This window comes from Hyaena hyaena, unplaced genomic scaffold (genome assembly GCF_003009895.1).
Source record: "Hyaena hyaena isolate Hyena2069 unplaced genomic scaffold, ASM300989v1 scaffold_442, whole genome shotgun sequence".
Taxonomy (NCBI): Eukaryota; Metazoa; Chordata; class Mammalia; order Carnivora; family Hyaenidae; genus Hyaena; species Hyaena hyaena.
The window spans coordinates 545,867-565,618 of NW_024081073.1; positions in this window are offsets into that span (position 1 = coordinate 545,867).

Sequence of the window (19,752 nt, forward strand, 5' to 3'; positions counted from 1 at the left end):
AGAGCCAACCAATTTTGTTTCTGTAATATCTCTGATATTTCTCTTCAATCTACCAGATGTAGATTTGCCATCAGAAAATTCAGGCTTTCAGGGGCGCTTGGGTGGTTCAGTTGGTTAAGCATCAGACTTCAACTCAGGTCATGATCTCATAGTTCATTGGTTCGAGCCCCACATCAGGCTCTGTGCTGACAGCTCAGAGCCTGGAGCCTGCTTCGGATGCTGTGTCTCCCTCTCTGCCCTCCCCAGCTCATGCCCTCTCTCTCTGTCTCAAAAATAAATAAACATTACAAAAATTTTAAAAAAGAAAAAGAAAAGTCAGGCTTTCAGAAACATCACCTATCTTTATTTTCTCTAAATTGAATCCATGAGCCTCAATATCACAACCATTGCTGAATTGTCCGTCCCATTCCCTAGGCCCCTGCAGGGAGATCTATGTGTTGCCCAAAGAATGAAAACGAACATCCAAGTCTCATTAAGGCCTCTACCACCACAGCTCCATAAACTCTTGAGGTAGGGATAAGCTAAGGTTCGCCCAATCCACTTGAGCCACCCTCGTCTGCAAGACTTGCGAGAATATCTTGCATTATACTTTTAAGTGTAAAGGTGTTTTGCAGATATTTCTCCTCAGCCTGAGGCCTCAGTCTACTTGAAGGCCAGCTTTGAGCATTGTGATTTGGTGTCTCCATCATTTCACAAGCATACATCAAACAAATGAATTTATTTAAAAAATATGGATGCCTCTTTCACTTGACATCTCAGACTCAGAATAAAAGGCAATATCCTTTACTTATAAAGAACGTTTTTATGGAGATCCTCTGTGCAAAAAAAGAGTTAACATAACAGGCCTGAGCCTGCCTATCCTCAGAAATTCCTACTTGCAAGGTTACCCTTGGCTTGCACCTGGTGACTCAGCCGATAAACGGTGTCCTACACTGATACAAAGCTTTATTTAAATGATAATAGTGGGTTATTGTTTGTGTAAACAATGTGGTTTATGCTGAACACCTGCTTTCCCTTTGGGATTCTAGAATTTGGATACATGATAGGCAGAATGTGCCTATGTGACCAGTTCCCAGTTTAAACCTTGAATGCTGAGCATCTGATGAGCTTCCCTGGTAAAAAAAAAAAAAAAAAAAAAAAAAAAACACACACACACACACAACAACTTCACATCTGTTGTCACAACTCAATGCTGGAGGCATTAGGTATGTCCTTTGTGACTCCACGGGTAGGGGACTCTGGAAATGTGTGCCTGGTTGTCCTCTAACTTATGTCCCTTGCATGTTTTCCCTTTGATAATTTTGCTTTGTATCCTTCCATTGTAACAAAGCTTAGCTATGGGTATAATTACATGCTGAATCCTGTGAGTCCATTTGTTGAGTCACGGAACCTAGATTGGTCTTGGTGAACATCAACACACACCCTGAAAAGGAGAATTCTGCTTTAGCAAAGGGCTTGAGCCCAGAGATTCAGGAATGATGCTGTCAATACACAGAAATGTATTACCTTCATCCAAAATATTTGCTTTGTATGCTTATTCCAACAGCTAACATCATTACTATTATACAACTATTTTTTAATTGCCAGCCTTATTTTATACCGTTATCAAATAAGTCACTAAATCAATCTCAGTATACTGCAGTTTTCAAATAAGTTCTTTCACTCCTCTTCATGTCTTTATTCATTCTGTTCCCATTACCTTGAGTGCCTCCTCCAACTCTCCCTTTGGCAAAAACCTAATGGCTTTAAGGACCACTGAGAGACATAGAGTAGTTAATGTGTGGTTTTGAAATTGGGTGCTCTGGGCCCAAATCATGCCAGATACTAGCTATAACCTTTAGTAAATTATTTTTCTTTTCTATACCTCAGTTTCCTTATTTGGATGTGTATACTAAAAAAAGTAATAAACGTACAAAAAAGAGATATTAGTATGTTAGGATTTAAAAATTCAACATTTGTAGAGTGTTTGAAACTGTACATAACACACTGTAAGTGAACAATGTATTTGTGTATTTGTAAAATACATAAATGATACTGGCTTCATAATTACTCCAAAGAATATATTCTAATAGCTTCCTAATTGCTGTGATGAATGTATATGGTGTGCCCCTGGCTAAGAACCATGGAGCTAAGGTGATAAGGTGCACTTGTTGAAAAAAAGAGTATGTTCCATTGATAAGTCACTGAACTGGCTTTCTTGCCTCCTGGAGCAGCAGGTAGAATGAAGGACGTGGTTCTGTGCCTGATTTCAGAAATGCCTCAGGGGGCACTGTTTTAAAAGCTCTAGCATAGATTTACATGAAAATCAAACACTACCAATGACTTCAAAATTAGTTGTAAACACAACAGTCATAGAGTTAAGAAGTTTGCTTTTCAAGTCTGAAAGATATTGAAAATAAACTGAGTTTTAGTCTTTACTCTGGGGCCCAGCAGTGTTGACTTCTAGTTATAAATCCTGTCTCCTAAAGGCAACAAGGTAGGGTGGTTGGGCCTCCCGGCCCTCTGAACTCAGAAGACTTAAGGTGAAGCTAAAAAAATATCTTGTCACCTGTCCCACACTTCTCGCCACTCCAACCGTATTGTCCCATGAAATCAAGTCCTCCACCTTGGTAGTTCTCTAGACTCTTGCTACATCCATGTCCCCACTATTCACTGCTCGTCTTCACCTTCTGTTTCATTTAATCAGATTCATGATTCGTTAGTAACTTTTGTTTTTACAATCATTCTTATCTCTATCTTAATCTCAGTACCCAAGTTTATGCAGGCTTCAGTGTAATTGAAGTTTGCCTGGAGAAAATATTATAATGGCACAGAACACCATAAAATCGTGATCACTGACATCAAATCGGCACTCAGTACTTTCTGGCAATGCTAGTGGTTTTTTGGTAAAGTCCCTTTCTCATAGGGAATAAGATTGAGTGCAGGGTATTATGGAATGGAAAAGTGAGGAAGTACTCTTTCAGTAACTATAAAAATGATCATAAATAATGAATGTGTAAATACATGTTCCCTGTTTATGACTTTAGCACAAGCCCATCTTGATTCCTAGACCAGTTTGCTAAGGCAGAAAAAACACAGGGTTAGGAATTTAATAACTTGAAATTGAGCTCTGGATCTACTCCATATAGTCTCTAGAGTCACATAATCACTTGAGCATCAGAAGCTCCTTTCCCACCCAACCCACTTCATCTGACTTTGACAATAAGCAAAATACCTTGAACATATTCTGTCCCCATTACAGAATGAGGTGCAGAAGGGAATTTATGTCTGGCTACCCTCCTGTGAAACTGAAATTCCTTTCTTTGTCTCTCTTCCTCCAACTATTAACTTTGAACAACATTAGCTCCAACTTAGAAGCTGCTGAAATATAGCCCTCTTCAGAAGTCTTTCATCAAATCGTCTCTCAAAATTTCCAGGCATTCCCTCAAGGTCTTCTGGAACCCTGACTATGCTTTATTGAAGAAAAGGTTAAGGGAACATTTATTGTTTTCTTTTAAAGACTAACTCATTAAACTGTTTGAGTTATAATATTTTCTTAGCCCTGAAATTTCACAATGGTGTTATATTATTATTCCATTTCAAACTAATTGGTCTAAAACTAATCGGATATACTGTAATTCAATTGTGGTACTAGCCACATAAAGTTAGCAAAGACCCCACAGGTTAAGGACACAGTATCTCAAAAGGCTGAACTTAACTTCAGACGTCAGCACACTTAAGGGATCACCAGGGACCACCCACACTTCTGACTAAATGGCTATAAATTTGGAGGCTCCCATGACTCTTTCAGGTTCGGTAGTTTGTTAGAATGACTCACAGAACTCACAAAAGTACTGTACTTTTCACTAGGCTTTATTATGAAAGATACAAATTGGAAGACCAGTCAATGGAAAAGGCCCAGAGGGTAAAATCTGGGAAGGAACAGAGAGCATCTGTGTCCTCTCTCTGTGAACCAGGGTACAATCACCCAACCAGCTCATCCCTGTATTCACTAAATAGCACGTTCCACAGAATCTTGGTGCCCAGAATTATTCTTTTTAATGTTTATTTACTTTTGAGAGAGAGAGTGTGAGGGAAGGAGGGACAGAGAGAGGGGGGGACAAATGATCCAAAGCAGGCTCTGTGTCCATAGCAGCAAGCCCAATATGGGGCTCCAACTCATGAACTGTGAGATCATGACCTGAACCAAAGTCGGACACTCAACGGACTGAGCCACCCAAGCACCCTAGTGACCAGAATTTGTGTTGCAGGTTCATTACAGAGGCACAATTGATTAAATCATTAGCCGCTTGGTTGAACTCAATCTGCAGCCTCCCTCTCAATTCCTAGAGGTCAAGGACATTGGTTGATATCAAGTGGCACAAGCTTCAAGCCTTTTATCACCTGGTTGGTTTTCTTAGAGTGGCTTGTCCTATCCTAAATCATCTTGTTAGCATAAACTAACTAGAAGGTATTAAGAATCATCTCATTTCTATAAATATCAGGGCCCACTATGCATCACAAAGAAATCCTATCACAGAGGAAATCCCAGGGATTTAGTTCCCCTTTTAGGCACCAGAGACAAAAACCAGTCAAATTCTTTATAACAACAATTATGCTGTTTTTATTAGTAATAGACATATCAATAAATAGATGGAATATGTGGATGTATGAATTTAATATAGACAGCACATAATATTTACTACTATCTTTTTTTTTGATGTTTATTATTGAAGACAAAGAAACAAAGCGTGAATGGGGGAGGGGCAGAGAGAGAGGAAGACATAGAATCCGAAGCAGGCTCCAGGCTCTGAGCTGTCAGCACAGAGCCTGACATGGGGCTCGAACCCACAAACCGTGAGACCATGACCTGAGCCAAAGTCAGACACTTAACCAACTGAGCCACCCAATATTTACTACTATCGAGTGACCAGCAATTTGTATACATCAAAGTACCCTGATTCACAGCTCTATCCCTCATCAGCTCCATCACCTCTTTGCCTACTGAAAGAAAGCCAACCTCAAAGCAATTGAGAAAGTGCTTAATTCCTTGTCATACTGAAGACTATAGCCCAGAAGACAGTCTCTCAGACTGCTCTGAAGAACTGCTCCGAAGTTTGTTAGTAACAGGGGATTATATATACAAAAAGGGAAAAGAGATAAACATGTCTGCAAGCATTTCTCTAAATACTGTGAGTCGTAAGGTATTATTTGTTTGGATGTAAAAATTAAAGTTTGCCAATATCCACGTGGATAGGAAAAAGAACTGTAGGCTATCCTTATACATTATGTATCTATCATTTCTGACTGTTCAAAAATATTGCCTGCATGCCTCTGCTTAACTGGTTTTCAGTTCTTCCTGTTTTCAATATTTCCTTGAGGTCACAGAAGGTGGTCACAGAAGACTGACATCAGCCTCCCACTGCAGTGTGGTACTTAAATTCAGTGCCTGAATTTAATTCTTAAGTTAAATTAAACTTAATTTTTATTTGTAAATGGTAAAAATAAAATATCTACCTCATTGCCAATAATGTGTTACCTATTCTAGTCTCATGCTCATTTTTGTGCTCTGAATGCCATAGGCTATGGCTTGTTCATTTTTACATCCTTTCTAGTGCCTTGCACATGGGAGGTCACAAATGCATGTTCCAGAGATTTTCATGGATTCTGAACCCAAGGATATAACAACTATTTTGTGCTTCATTTACTTCAGTTATCTCCCTTTGGTTTGAAGGAGAGGAAATACTTTGGAATTACAGGAAATTTTATCAGAATTCTGTCACAAAAGCGAAAAATGGAAACTCCAATTCAAAAGGACTTAGGAAAAATCAAGAATGTAATTGTCCTCGCAACTGAAATGTCTCTGCATAGTTCTGTCTTCTGGTGTGCTTTGGTTCAAGGTCGAAATATTGCTCAATCCATGGCTTGGTTCAACCTCCCATGAGGTATCTTTATCACCAGCTTCCAAGATGGCTTCTATCAGCTTCACGCTTTTCCTGGTAGTCCCAAGATGGCTGCAGAAAGATCTCACACATTCATATTGCCACTTTCGGAAGTTAAAAGAACTTTAGAAACTTCAGAGTATATGTAAGTACTGGCTCAGATCGGACCATCTGCCCATCCTGGAATTAATCACTTCTTTCAGTGGAGAATGGAATATATTACTAGCTTAAGCCAATCAGACACTACCCTTAGAACTGGGCATCCAATTAACCTTATCCAAGCCAAATTCAGTAAAACTGCAAAGTATGAATTCCCCCATGAGAAATGTCATGGTTGTCTCTTGTTGTGGAAACCAACGGACACTGTGAAGTCAGTCTACAAATTTCCATTCAGCCACTGGCTTAAAAATGCTATACTCATTCTTTTATTAGGGAGACTTTGATACCCCCCAGTGTACTTTTTCTATTCCTTCCCTCCTTCTCTCCTTTTTTCCCTCCCTTCTTTCCTTCCTTTCTTCTTTCCTTCTTTCCTTCCTTCCTTCCTTCCTTCGTACTTCCTACTGGCATTTGATATGCCATTCTTTAAACTTTTTTCTTTCTTACTTTGTTATTTCTTTCTTTCATTTTTCCTGCTTCTGGGTTATTGACTAATTTCACTTTAACTCTTCCTGTAACTTTCACCCTTATTCCCTCGTCCCTTTCGTTATATCTTGCTTCAATTGCATTTCAGAAATTTTGGCCATTAATCTGTGTCCAGAATGAGTAATCAACAGATAATGATTGATCATAGAGTTGATCCTTCTGAATTGCCTTCTTGGGGAGTTCTTCAATTGGATATATTTCTATTTCAGGAACACAGATGAAACCGGAAATGAAAAGTTTATCATGGCCACCACTTTTTTTTTTTAATAGAACTACCAATATACAGGGAAGAGTATATTTTTGACTTTCAATGCCCATGTCTCACAGCACAGCATGGTACACCTTCCCAAAGATGAATCAGTCTGTCTTTAGTAGCTCAAAACTAGGATTCACAGTTCTCCTTTGGTATATGACATTAACAAAAGCATTTAATTTTAATATGCAGTTGTTTTTCAGTGTAAACACTTTCTGACCTATATCCTTTCTTCTCTATAGCTTACTCAACTGGGGAGGAAATGCTACCATGGCAACATGTCAGCTCTTTATGGTTCAAATTGTCTACTCAAAAGCAATTAAAATTCCCAAACGAACTTACAGTAAAGTTCAGTGACAGTACAGGTAAATTTAGCATCTTGTTGTCTCATAGAATTATTTGCAGAAACTGACAAATTTCTTTTAAGTTTAATTGTTGCCTCACATAGGAAGTTAACCACCCATTAAATATCACTAAAGTTCTATCTCTTCTTTGCTGAATATCTTTTGCAAGCAAAGAAATCCTCTCTGAAGCAGTTTTATGAATCTTGTCCAAATGAAGTGGCATTTGATATGCCATTATTTAAACTTAAATTTTCTAGCTTAAAAGGTATCCATTCTCTGACCTCTTGACTTTCATTGACTGTTGGAATTTTATTTTTTTTTCTTGTTAATTTTTTTCACAAGGAAAAGCAGTTTTATAAATTCATATGAATTAAAGTATCTCCGAGGGTTGTTTTGATGTTCTTGGGTGGCCTGCTCATAAGCTAAATGATTTATCCATACTGTACCCCATACACTTCTATTTATATCCTCCATGTCTTTCAGGGGCTTTTAAAACTAATTTTAAAAACATTACATTATTGTTTCTTGCTGCCTCTGAAATACTCAATCTGACATTCTAGCTCACCAGTTCCTTCTTGAGCTCCATCCATTCTATTTTATTCACCCTGATTGTGTTTCTCATTTTGATTGCTAGTTCTGCTCTTTTTTAAGTGCAAATTTCCTTTAGATAATCAGTATCTTCCCTTTTAAGTTGAAAACGGAAGCAGTGACCTAGCCAAGAGATTGTCCAAGGTGATGAATCAAGAAGTATAAGATATTTGCTGTGTGGAATATCAGGAACTAGGAATAGACAACAGTTGTTCTCTGCATTCCACTCTTGGTGCCACCTACTTCCATCTCATTAAACTCACCACGGTGGACTCATTAGGGCCTGGATTTTGGCCCTTTCCCATATTTATTACGAAACAGAGTAACTGATGCCTCCTTGTATAATGTGAACTCACAGACAAAAAAAACCAGAAACCAAAAAAAGTACAGTTACTACAATATGAAGGAAAACAAACAAGCAAAACACAAAACAAAAGCTGAATAATATTTGCCATCTGAAAAAGTGTTATCAGGACAGATAAATCAAGAATTTGAAATAAGCTTGGTAAGTAAACTTAAGGAGACAAAAAAAAAAAAAAAAAAAAAAAAAAAAAAAAAAAAAAAAAAAAAAAAAAAAAAAAAAAAAAAAAAAAAAAAAAAAAAAAAAAAAGATGACACCCTGAGACTAGAACAAAATGAGACTGGAACAAAATATTCCCCTAAAATTCCAAGTTAAGATATATCACATTAAGTGCAAAAAATATAGTATTTGAAATAAACAGAATCAATGGAGGAAAAAACAAGATACATGCTGCTGAAGAATGAAGCAGAGGATTGGAAAGTTGAGATTCAGGAACTGAAGAAGCAGTAGGAAAGAATACTATGTGAGACAACAAAAGATGAGAGATAAAGAAGATGAAACAAGAAGTGCCAACATCAGAAAATAGAGAGCCACAAAGAAACAAAAGGAAAAGAAACTCAACAGAGTAAAATATCTAAAATGTAAAGTGTTTATTGGGTGCCAAGCAGAAATACAACTATTGAAACCATTGATTTAAACTTTTATAATAGGCAGGAGATATGAACACTTAGTTAAAAATAATAATAGAACAGTGGCGCGTGGGTAGCTTAGTTGGCTAAGCACCAGGATTCAGTTCAGATCATGATCTTGTGGTCTGTGAGTTCAAACCCAATGTTAGGCTCCGTACTAACAGCTCAGAGCCTGGAGCCTGATTCAGATTCTGTGTCTCCCTTGCTCTCTGCCCCTTCCCCACTCATGCTCTGTCTCTCTCTGTCAAAAAATGAATAAATGTCAAAAAATTTTTTAAAAATAATGGAACCAATGATAATACTTTTATAATAAGATAGTTGAGATAATTCTCTAGAAGCAAAATTGGCACTATCTGCTTCACCAATAACAATGAATTTGAAAATCTAATATAAATGAGATACCCCGTGTAACAAAAAATAACCACAAATTATGATTCAAATAAAGTAATTCAGAATACACAAAAGCTGTACAAAGAAAATGTAAAATTGTTTATGAAAAAGGACATAAAGGATGGTATGAAAATTAGAATTACATAATCTTGACCAGAATAATATTATATCAATGCTTCAAAATTTAATTCATCTATTTAATACAATTTCAATAAAATTTTAGTTGAATAATTTGAAGAATAAAATTAGCTTCTTCCAAAGTTTATATGGAAGAACAAAGATTAATGAATGCTTATGTCAACCACAAAAATGAAAAGATCAAGGATATACCTTTCCAGATATTTTAATCATAAAAAAGCCAAAATAGTAAGAAAAATAGTTGTAGCATAATCAGAAAAAAAAATAACATTGTAAAGAACAGAGTGTTCAGAAACACATCTGTGTAAATATGGACATTAAATAAGTGATAAATTTAACACTACATATCAAAGTCAAATGTAAGAATATTTAGTGGAGATCCTACAGAAAATGACTTGGTATATCATGAAAAATAAAAGGATTCCTAATAAACTCTACCTACAAGGTGATAGTCAGATAGTATAGAATCCTAATCATGTAAAATAAATCTGTAAAGTTAACAGAATAAAATAAAAAAAGAATATCTTCGTGACCTAGGTGTTAAGGAAGACTTCTTAACCACAAACCATCTGGGAAAAATTGTATACATCAAAATTGAGTCTTTCTGATCAACAGAGGACGCTATTGACAAAGTGAATACATAACAGTTGGAAGGAGATATTTGTAATGTTTAAAACTAACAAAGGTCTGAGAGCTATAAAGAAATTCTGACACATTTACAATAAAAAAAGAAATCTCAATGAAAAATGATAGACAAAGTATGTTCAGGCTTTTTATAGAAAAGAAAATCCCAATGGCCATCAGCATATATAGAAATGTTCATTAGAAAAATAGATAAATAAATAACACACACACACACAAACACACACACACATACCAGAAATGTACACTTAAACAGTAACAAGATACTACATTAGCATATTGACTAGTGAAAACTAAAGGCTGGATAAGGGCAAGGTTGGTGGCAATATAAAGATATAGCACTGCTGTTGGGAGTACAGACTAGTATTGACTTTCTGGAAAATAATCTGGCAGTACCTAATCCAGTGAGGTATGCATATACCCTATGACTTAGCACTTCTATAAATATTCCAAGATAAATATCCTATAAATACTCAAATGTCACTGAGCTATTTATAGAGCTGCAAAATCATATGATATATATTTTTCTCACATGTCTGCATAAAGGGACATTAGCAAAATGTTATCTCAGCATGGATTGGGGCTCTGGAGCCTTGGAGACAAGCTAAGTGTCCATCCTTTGAGAGCTGAGAGGCAAGTGTGTTGGATGCGCACCTTAGAGTGCCATGCAGCAGTTAAAAATAATGCATTAAATAACAAATGATGATTCACGATCCTACCAGGCCCAATACCTCTTTTTATAACAAAGTGTTGGTGAACCTTAGAAAGAAAGAAAGAAAGAAAGAAGGAAAGAAAGAAAGAAAGAAAGAAAGAAAGAAAGAAAGAAAGAAAGCCCATCTACACTATTTGAAAATTCTATATTATGCCCTAATTGCAAAATAAAGAAGTAACAAGAAAGTAATTATGATAAAATAAAATGTATTTCAATATGAAAATGCTTATACATAACCACAAGAGAAGACATAACAAAGCAGTCTGATGCTTACAATTACTGTGAGTGTGATAGATACAAATATATACTGATAGGCTTGTTGCATTGGTAACTCAAATACCATGGACAGCACTGATATGAGAGAGGATTTTACAAAATGGTGACCAAATCTTGGTAAATTCTAATCAACACAATTATAGATTTCCTTTGATTTGTATGGCAGTAGCATTCTTTAAAAAAATGAGTTTATATTGAAACTACATAGAATATCTCAAGCTTATATAAACACTCAGTTATTTTCTGGCTCAGATAATTATAAACATGGGACATTGTAGTATAGGACCCAGTTTGTGTGGGTTGTCCTCACATCATGTGGCATCCCTGAACCCTACCTACTAAAAACCACTATGATACTTTCAATTATGACAGTATTACCACAGGTGTTCCAAGTAGTTCCTAGAAGCTGGAACAACACTATTGAGAATCATGGGTGAAACTTAAAAATACAATGTCAAATTTAAAAAATTAAGAAATAGAATGAAGTGTATAACACAATACCACTTATGTAAACTGCAAATAGATGCTCACAAGTAACAAAACATTTTTTTTTTCTTTATCAAGAACAAACAACTACAAACAACATGGATAGAAATAGGATTTGAGGGAAGGAGGTGCCTGGGTGGCTCAGTTGGTTAAGCGTCCAACTCTTGGTTTCAGCTCAGGTCATGATCTCATGGTTTGTGAGTTCAAGCCCTGCACTGGGCTCCATGCTGACAATGTGGTGTCTGCTTGGGGTTCTCTCTCCGCATCTCTGGCCTCCCCTACTCATGTTCTCTGTCTCTCTCTCTCTCTCTCAAAAATATGTAAATAAACTTAAAAAAAAGAAATAAGATTGGGGAAAGAGGTTGGAATGAATAAAAGAATGACTGAATAGATATCAAAAATTCACCAAATAACAGAAGCACATGCAGTCCTTTATAACAAATTAATTGATAGTAAGAGCAATTTGCTAACAGTAGAAGGTATAAAACTAGCAATATTTCCATTTATTCAACCTGAAAGAAAAGGAAAAACAGAATGTTAAAATGACGAAATTTAATATATATTAGCCACTATTATGAGCTGCATTTTTGTGTCCCCTCACAAAATTCATATATTGAAGTCCTAATCCCTAAAGTGACTATATTTGAAGAGAAGACCTTTAAAGAAGTAATTAAGGTTAAATGAGGTCATTAAAGTGGAGCCCCAATCCAATTTCTTAGTCCATTTGAGCTGCTATAACAAAATACCATAAACTGGATGGCTTACAAACAATAAAAATTTATTTCTCACAGTTCTGGAGGTTGGAAATTCCAAGATCAACAAATTAAAATTAAAAAAACTATACAATTTTTAGTAACACCTAAGTCCTAAGGAAACATGACAGCCTTTCCAAAAACTTTGAAAAGGTTAAACTTACTCTGTTTTACTCTACCAAACATTAGAACTTCAGGGTGTAGATCAGTGCTAGAAACAGTTAATCAAGTCTAATGCTTTTTAAAAACACCACAGTTAGTTAGTTAGTTAGTTAGTTAAGGCAAACCAGAGAGAAAAGGGGGGCTTGCATTTTTTTCAACCAGAAAAAAAACACCCAAAAATTATCTGCTGTATTTTTCTCTGTCTGTGCTCTTTTGTGTTGTTTTATCTGTATTTTATTTTTTGCTATGTTTCTCTTGGTATATGTTGCTCTCAGTAGAGAAAAGAGAGCAAGATATCATACACAATACATAGAATGCCTATCAATACTGAAAAGGCATCAAGAATTATTTCCTATCTCCTCTTCTGTCAGCCCACAATAACCTCTTGCCATCCCTGCCTGTGGAGCTTCCCAGGCTGAAACCCCAAATTAAGCTTTATTTATGCTTTCTTTCCCCTTAGAGCAAAAACGCTGTATATGGCATTAAAAAATATATATAAAAGAATAAACTCCAAAATATTTTTCTCAGCTTTAATCCATCATTCTGTGTGCAAACTTGTTTTTCAGAAGAAGGAAAAGAGGCCCAGCAAACAGCTACAGGCTATCAGCATCTTTAGAACCTATGGATTTCAGTGGATTGGGTTTTGCCAAATTGAGGTAGAGATTGACATTAATGCCTGCAAGGTTTCTCCTCACTTCTACATAAGTCTTAGCTGGTTTGTTTGGAAGAAATGAGATGAAAAAACTGCACACATAAGCACTGTATGTTTCATACCTATTATTTTAATTTTTTTCAATGTTTATTTATATATGTGCGAGCGAGAGAGAGACAGAGTGTGAGGGGGGCAGGGACAAAGAGAGAGGGAGACACAGAATCTAAAGCAGGCTCCAGGTTCTGAGCTGTCAGCACAGAGCCCGACGTGGGCCTAGAACTCAGCAACTGCAAGATCATGACCTGAGTCGAAGTTGGACACTCAACAGACTGAGCCACCCAGGCCCCCCTAGAATTATGATTTTAACAGCTTAAATTATGAAAAAGATATGATAGTGCTAAAGTTTAGTATACCAATAATTTTTGAAAGAGCTAGGCAGAGAGAGAGGGAGACAGAGGATCCAAAGTGGGCTTTGCACTGGCAACAGAGAGCATGATGCATGGCTTGGACTCATGAAACATGAGATCATGCCCCGAGTCTAAGTCAAACACGTAACCGACTAAGACACCCAGGCACCCCACAGAAATATTTTATATGTGAACTTTCAGCTTTCTATACATTTGAAAACCTGTTCCTAAGACTTTAGGGGTGTATTTCATGTTTTCGTGGTATTTTTTAACAATGCTTCTTAAATTACAAAGTTTGGTAATAACAGTGTAGTATGAGTGAGCTAATATTTATTCAGAAGGAAAAAACAAATATGTAGAATGAATAATGACTGTATATATGTAAAAAATAGTTTATTGAATATTCTTCAACTATAATTCTATAAATTATCCTGTTTAACTTTCACCACAGACTTTTTCTACAGATGTGGAAACTGAGACAGAGAACCATGAAGTAACTTACACAATGACTTGCACTTAGGAAGAGAAAAGATAGGGGATTTGAACAAACAATCTGACTACAGATTAAACTTGTTTTTCTCTGCTTTCAAGGTTGTATCCAGCCAGACACTGGTCATGGGACTTGTATGTAACTAAAATTGGAGAAACATAGCAAACTGTTAAGTGTACAAAAGCTTATCTTGCCCTGAACAGGGTTTATCTGAAAGGTTATATCTACATTCCTTTGTTTCTAGTGCCATAGAAATACTATACTAGTGAATGTTAATGCTGTTTATTTGGAACAGGCAGAGATGACATCCTTTTGTCATGAAGAAAATATTCAAATTTACATAACTTTGCAAGTTAGAGAAGTTTGTTTAAGAAAGGAGCTTCTGGGGCACCTGGGTGGCTCAGTTGGTTAAGCGTCTGACTTCGGCTCAGGTCATGATCTCACAGTTCATACGTTCAAGCCCTGTGTTGGGCTCTGTGCTGACAGCTAGCTCAGAGCCTGGATCCTGTTTCAGATTCTGTGTCTCCCTCTCTCTCTGACCCTCCCTTGTTCATGCTGTCTCTCTCTCTCAGAAATAAATAAAAAACATTAAAAAAAATTTTTTTTAAAAGGAGCTTCTGATTATGATGTTTTTTTAACAAACAAATTAGAGACTGGTGCCTGGGGCAACATGTCAAGCAAACAAAAATAATTAGATTTAGGACTTGGTCTTGAGGCAGGATCATATTTAATCAGAGTTCGCCATAATCACAAGCATGAGATAGAATAAGCAATTCTTTATAAATTGGTGTGCCACTAATATATTCTTTAAACCAATTCTTGATAGTATATTACATATTTGAGTTAGATCTATGATTTAAGAAGATAGGTATTTGGGGTGGTATTCAAATAAGAATTCAATTATCTTAATTTTTATTAAGGATAAAACCTTAAATATTGTGCTAATTCCTCTTTTTAATGTTTATTTATTTATTTTGAGAGAGAGAGGGAGGGAGGGAGGGAAAAGCAGAGAGAGAGAGAGAGAATCCCAAGAATCAGAGCCGCTGTCAGCCAGGAACCACCTCATGAACATGTGAAATCACGACCTAAACCAAAATTAAGAGTCAGACACTTCCCTGCTCTTTCTCTCTCTCTCTCACTCTTGCTTTCACTCTTACTCTCACTTTCTCATAATAGATAAACTTATTTTACAAAAGTTGGGCTTAACCGACTAAGCTACTCAGGCACTCTAATATTTTCTACTTCTTATTAAAAGTTTGTTTATAAGAAAAAGATGCAATCACCTGTGTCTCTAAATATTCCAAATATATGTCATATCCAGCCAGATTATCAAAGATCTATACCCTTATTAATTTGTAGCCTCACAGAGTAATATTTATTAAATAAGGTTTTGACATTAGTTCATATATAGGAACTGAGAAATGATCAGTAAGAAGGTGTAGAAAATGCAATATGTGTATTTTTTTTAATATTTGTTAACATATGAAGATATGAAGATCCCAAGAGAAATTTCTTTCAAGCCTCAGTGCCAGGAAAGATATATATTTGTTATGTGTATATATATAATACTCACATGATAATATACAGTGTCATTCTTAATTCTAAATTCTTAATTTTTGTAATATCTTATGAATCTCATCTGTTTCTTTTTACTATGGTCCCTCTAACCTCTCCCTCTTTACTTAATCCTTTCAGTACTAGTTAAAGTGTAGGCTGCTCATCTAGGAAAAGGAGACGCCAGCATAAAGAAGCACAATAAGATAAATGCTTCTTTCTCTCTTACCTAATTTAACCTGGCTTCCCTTCATCCTGCTGCTCTCCCACTTGGTTGAATTAAGTCACCAGATCTTCCATGTTCCCCACTGTTGGTAGAGAGGAAGAACAGAAGTGGAGAGCCCAAAATTCCATTTTAAGGAAGATTTGCTGAGGTTGCAAAACTCCCTTTCACTCATATACCACTGGCTAGAGCTTGGTCATATGGCCACGCGCCTGCAAGCCAAGTGGAGAAATGTAATCTTCAGCTGAGTCACCATATGCCCAGCTAAAATTCTACTACTTTTTTTAAAATTGTTTTTAGTTTTTAATATATATATATAAATACATTATTTTTTAAAATTGAAATCCAAGTTAGTTAACATATAGTATAAAAATGATTTCAGGAATAGAATTTAGTGATTCATCATTCACATGCAATACACAGTGCTCATCCCAACAAGTGCCCTCCTTAATTGCCAATCACCCATTTAGCCCATCCCCCTATTCAACCTCCAGCCAGCAACCCTGTTTATTCTCTGTATATGAGTCTCTTATGGGGGTGCTGGTGTGGCCCAGTCAGTTAAGTGTCTGCCTTTGGCTCAGGTCATGATCTCACAGTTTGTGAGTTCCAGCCCCACATTGGGCTCTGTGCTGACAGCTCAGAGCCTGGAGCCTCCTTCAGATTCTGTGTCTCCCTCTCTCTCTCTCTCTATGCCCCTTCCCCACTCATGCTCCATCTCTCTCAATCTCTCTCTCTCCAAAAATGAATAAACGTTAAAAACGTTTTTTAAGCATCTCTTATAGCTTGTCTTCCTCTATGTTTTTATCTTATTTTTGCTTCCTTTCTCTTATGTTCATTTGTTTTGTGTCTTAAATTCCACATAAGTGAAATCATGTGATATCTGTCTTTCTCTGACTTATTTCGCTTAGCATAACACCTCCAGTTCCATCCATGTTGTTGCAAATAGCAAAATTTCATTCTTTTTCATTGCCAAGTAGTAATGCATTGCATATACTTACCACATCTTCTTTATCCATTCCTCGGTTGGTAGACATTTGGGCTCTTTTCATAATTTGGTTATTGTTGATAGCACTGCTACGAACACTAGGGTTCATGTGCCCCTTTGAATCAGCACTCCTGTATCCTTTGGATAAATACCTAGTAGTGCAATTGCTGGGTCACAAGTAAGTTCTATAAAATTCTATTTCTGTGGAAGAAAAGAACAACTTTTGAAGGCCAATTAGCAGTCTGCCACACTTTCATCAAAATGTAAGTAAGCCTGTTCAAGTTTCTCCTACCTTAAGAGTCATAAGAAAGCAAAATTAAACAAAAACATTGAAAATGCTTGCCTTGTCTCTATTTGAACTTTTAGCTATTGTCTCACTTCATTGTTCTTCCCATGTGTAGCCAAACTTCTTAAGTGTTGTTTCCAACCTGTCTCTATTTTCATGCCTCCTTCTCGTTCCTAAAGCTGTCTGGCATTCCTCCCCACTCCCTTCTCCCTACTTTATAAAACCCAAATGGCTCCTTCCATAGATTATGATGATATATTTAAGTGTGATTACTTTAATCATTCACTGAATCATAATTATGGGGTCAAACAGAGTTCTAGGTGGTGAATTGGAGCAATGATATTCTTACTGAGGAGACAGAAAATAAACACTGGATTAATGTTTTATTTCACCATTTCAATGAGGACTAAGAGGGTGGGGCATGGTAATTCCATGAGGCCAAGATTCCATGAGGCAACCAAACATATAAGGCGTGATGCTGATTTAGTTTGTCGTTTTGGCGGGGCCATGGGATGCTAGATATCTGGTTAAACATTATGTATTGGTGTATCTGTGAGAGTGTGTCTGGATGAGATTAGCATTTGAATTGGTGAACTAAAAAGGCAGATGCCCTCCAATTACCACCCCCCCACACATGTGAATGGGCATCCTGAAATCTCTTGAGGGCCTGATTAGAACAAAAAGGTAGAGGAAGATTGAATTTGTTCTCTATCTGACTGTTGAGCTGAGACATGGTATTATCCTGCCCCAGTGCTGCTGGTTCTCAGGTGCTAAGTTTCAGACTGGAATCTCTATCACCCACCCTCCTAGGTTCCCAGCATGTAAAGCACAGATAATGGGACATCTCAGCAGATAGATAGATAGATAGATAGATAGATAGATAGATAGAGATTAGATAGATCTACGGATAGGTAGATAGATCTCCTATTGACCTGTTTCTCTGGAGAACCCTGATTAGTATATAAGGAAACAAGTAGGTCTGCTTTCCCTCCATTGTATATCTAGTACCTAGTAACATATCTGTACACACAGAGTAGGAACTGAATTAATACCTTTTGAAAAATTAGAGAATTATAATTGATGTATTTACCTTACTGGCTTGACTTTATGGAAGCTCAGAGTTAAAATGTACTGCCCACCTCTTATATTTGTACAAACCTTATGATATTGAATGTGAGTATACACAGACTTCCTTCTAAGTGGCTTAGTGGCAAGCAAGGGTGTGGTATAAGGCTTGGGTGAAAGTACAGACTGGATTTTTAAGTAATATCCTTGGGAGAGTCACTTAAGCTGTTAAAGTTTCAAGTTTCTCATCTATAAAATGGGTATAACACCACGTACTTCATACTGCTTTTGCAATGAGATCATATAAAGAAATGTAAATATTTGGCTCTCCTATCCATTGAACTATTTGGTAAGTGTAAAGTTCACGTATTTCCTCTCCTCTTTATAACAGTAAACATAAGATAGTAAAAGTGAAGGTATTTTCTCTTTTTGGATTTGTTCTTTTCACAACAGTTCTCCTCACAATGTCATTCTCTTCAAGGTAGAATATTAAATGCATTGAAACTTACATGGAGGATTACAGGGCACAGAAGCCTATTTGTCTATATGATTTGTATATAACATTGGTCCTTATGTTGTTACATTTGCATTTTTTTCTTTCTGATTGACCATCCAGAGCCAGAATTTCTCAATAGAGTAAATTGATTTTATCATGTGCACTACAGAATCTTCCCTCTCATAATTTTATTATTGTTTCAATTTTTAAAGAAAAGATCATACTTGAAAACATCTTACAATTTAGCATTTGGCATAATTATATAATATATATAACATAAATCTTTTTATATGTGGTCTCATAATTCTATTCAGTTTAAGATGTTCTATGAACTCCATGAAAAGAATCTGCTCTGAAAATGTATTTCCCTAGCTTTCTTTAAATGAACATGGTAGTTATTAATGGAATCTTCAGTCTTATACTTAACTATGATGGCAACAGAGGAAGGTGTTTGTGATTCCAGAACTCCCTATTTCATATCAAGCAGCAAAATACAGGTTGGCCTTATTTACTGAGTATAAGTCATTAAATGATGGGGACAAAGGAATAAAATGTTCACATTTGTTCTACAGGTACATAATTTAGATTTAACTTTACAGTAACCTCTGGGAAGCATATCCCTTTATGTTGCCATAGTCTCACTTCAGTTTTTCCTTGCCTGTTTCCTTTGCTCCTTAATTCTCATAACAGCCTACATTATCACTGCACTAACACTTGAAAACTGCAGTTGTCTGGATCAATATTTCTGTCTGTTTCATTTTGCTTAAATCCTTCTACACACTGTTGCAGGCCAGCAGAGTCACATAAGCACTGTCACATGCTTTTCTGTTGCTAAGGGCAACACTACAGATGGCAAAAACTGGCTATTGTACGTCACAGGTTACACACACAAACACATGATGGTTTGAAACAGCTTAAACCATTCAAGGGCAGTTTGCCTCTAAGTGTTAGGATTTTATATGCTATGTGATTATACGACCTTTTCAACTACAGAGCTGAATCCAGTTAAATAAAATTATTTCTTCTCTTGTTATTATGGAATCAATTAATTACCCTTATGATTAAGCTGAACCTCATTTCAAAGACAATAAGGAATATGTAGAAAACATAAAATACAAGGTCATGTGTAAAAAAGGATACGGTCAAGTTTATATTACATTTGAATTTCTAATTTCCATATCTCTGCATAGTCCATTGTGCATGCTGCCTTTCTTCCGATTTTACTTTGACTAAATATGTTTCAGTCTTGGGGACCCTACATGTTTCTCAAAAACATTTACTAACTGAGATCCAGAAAT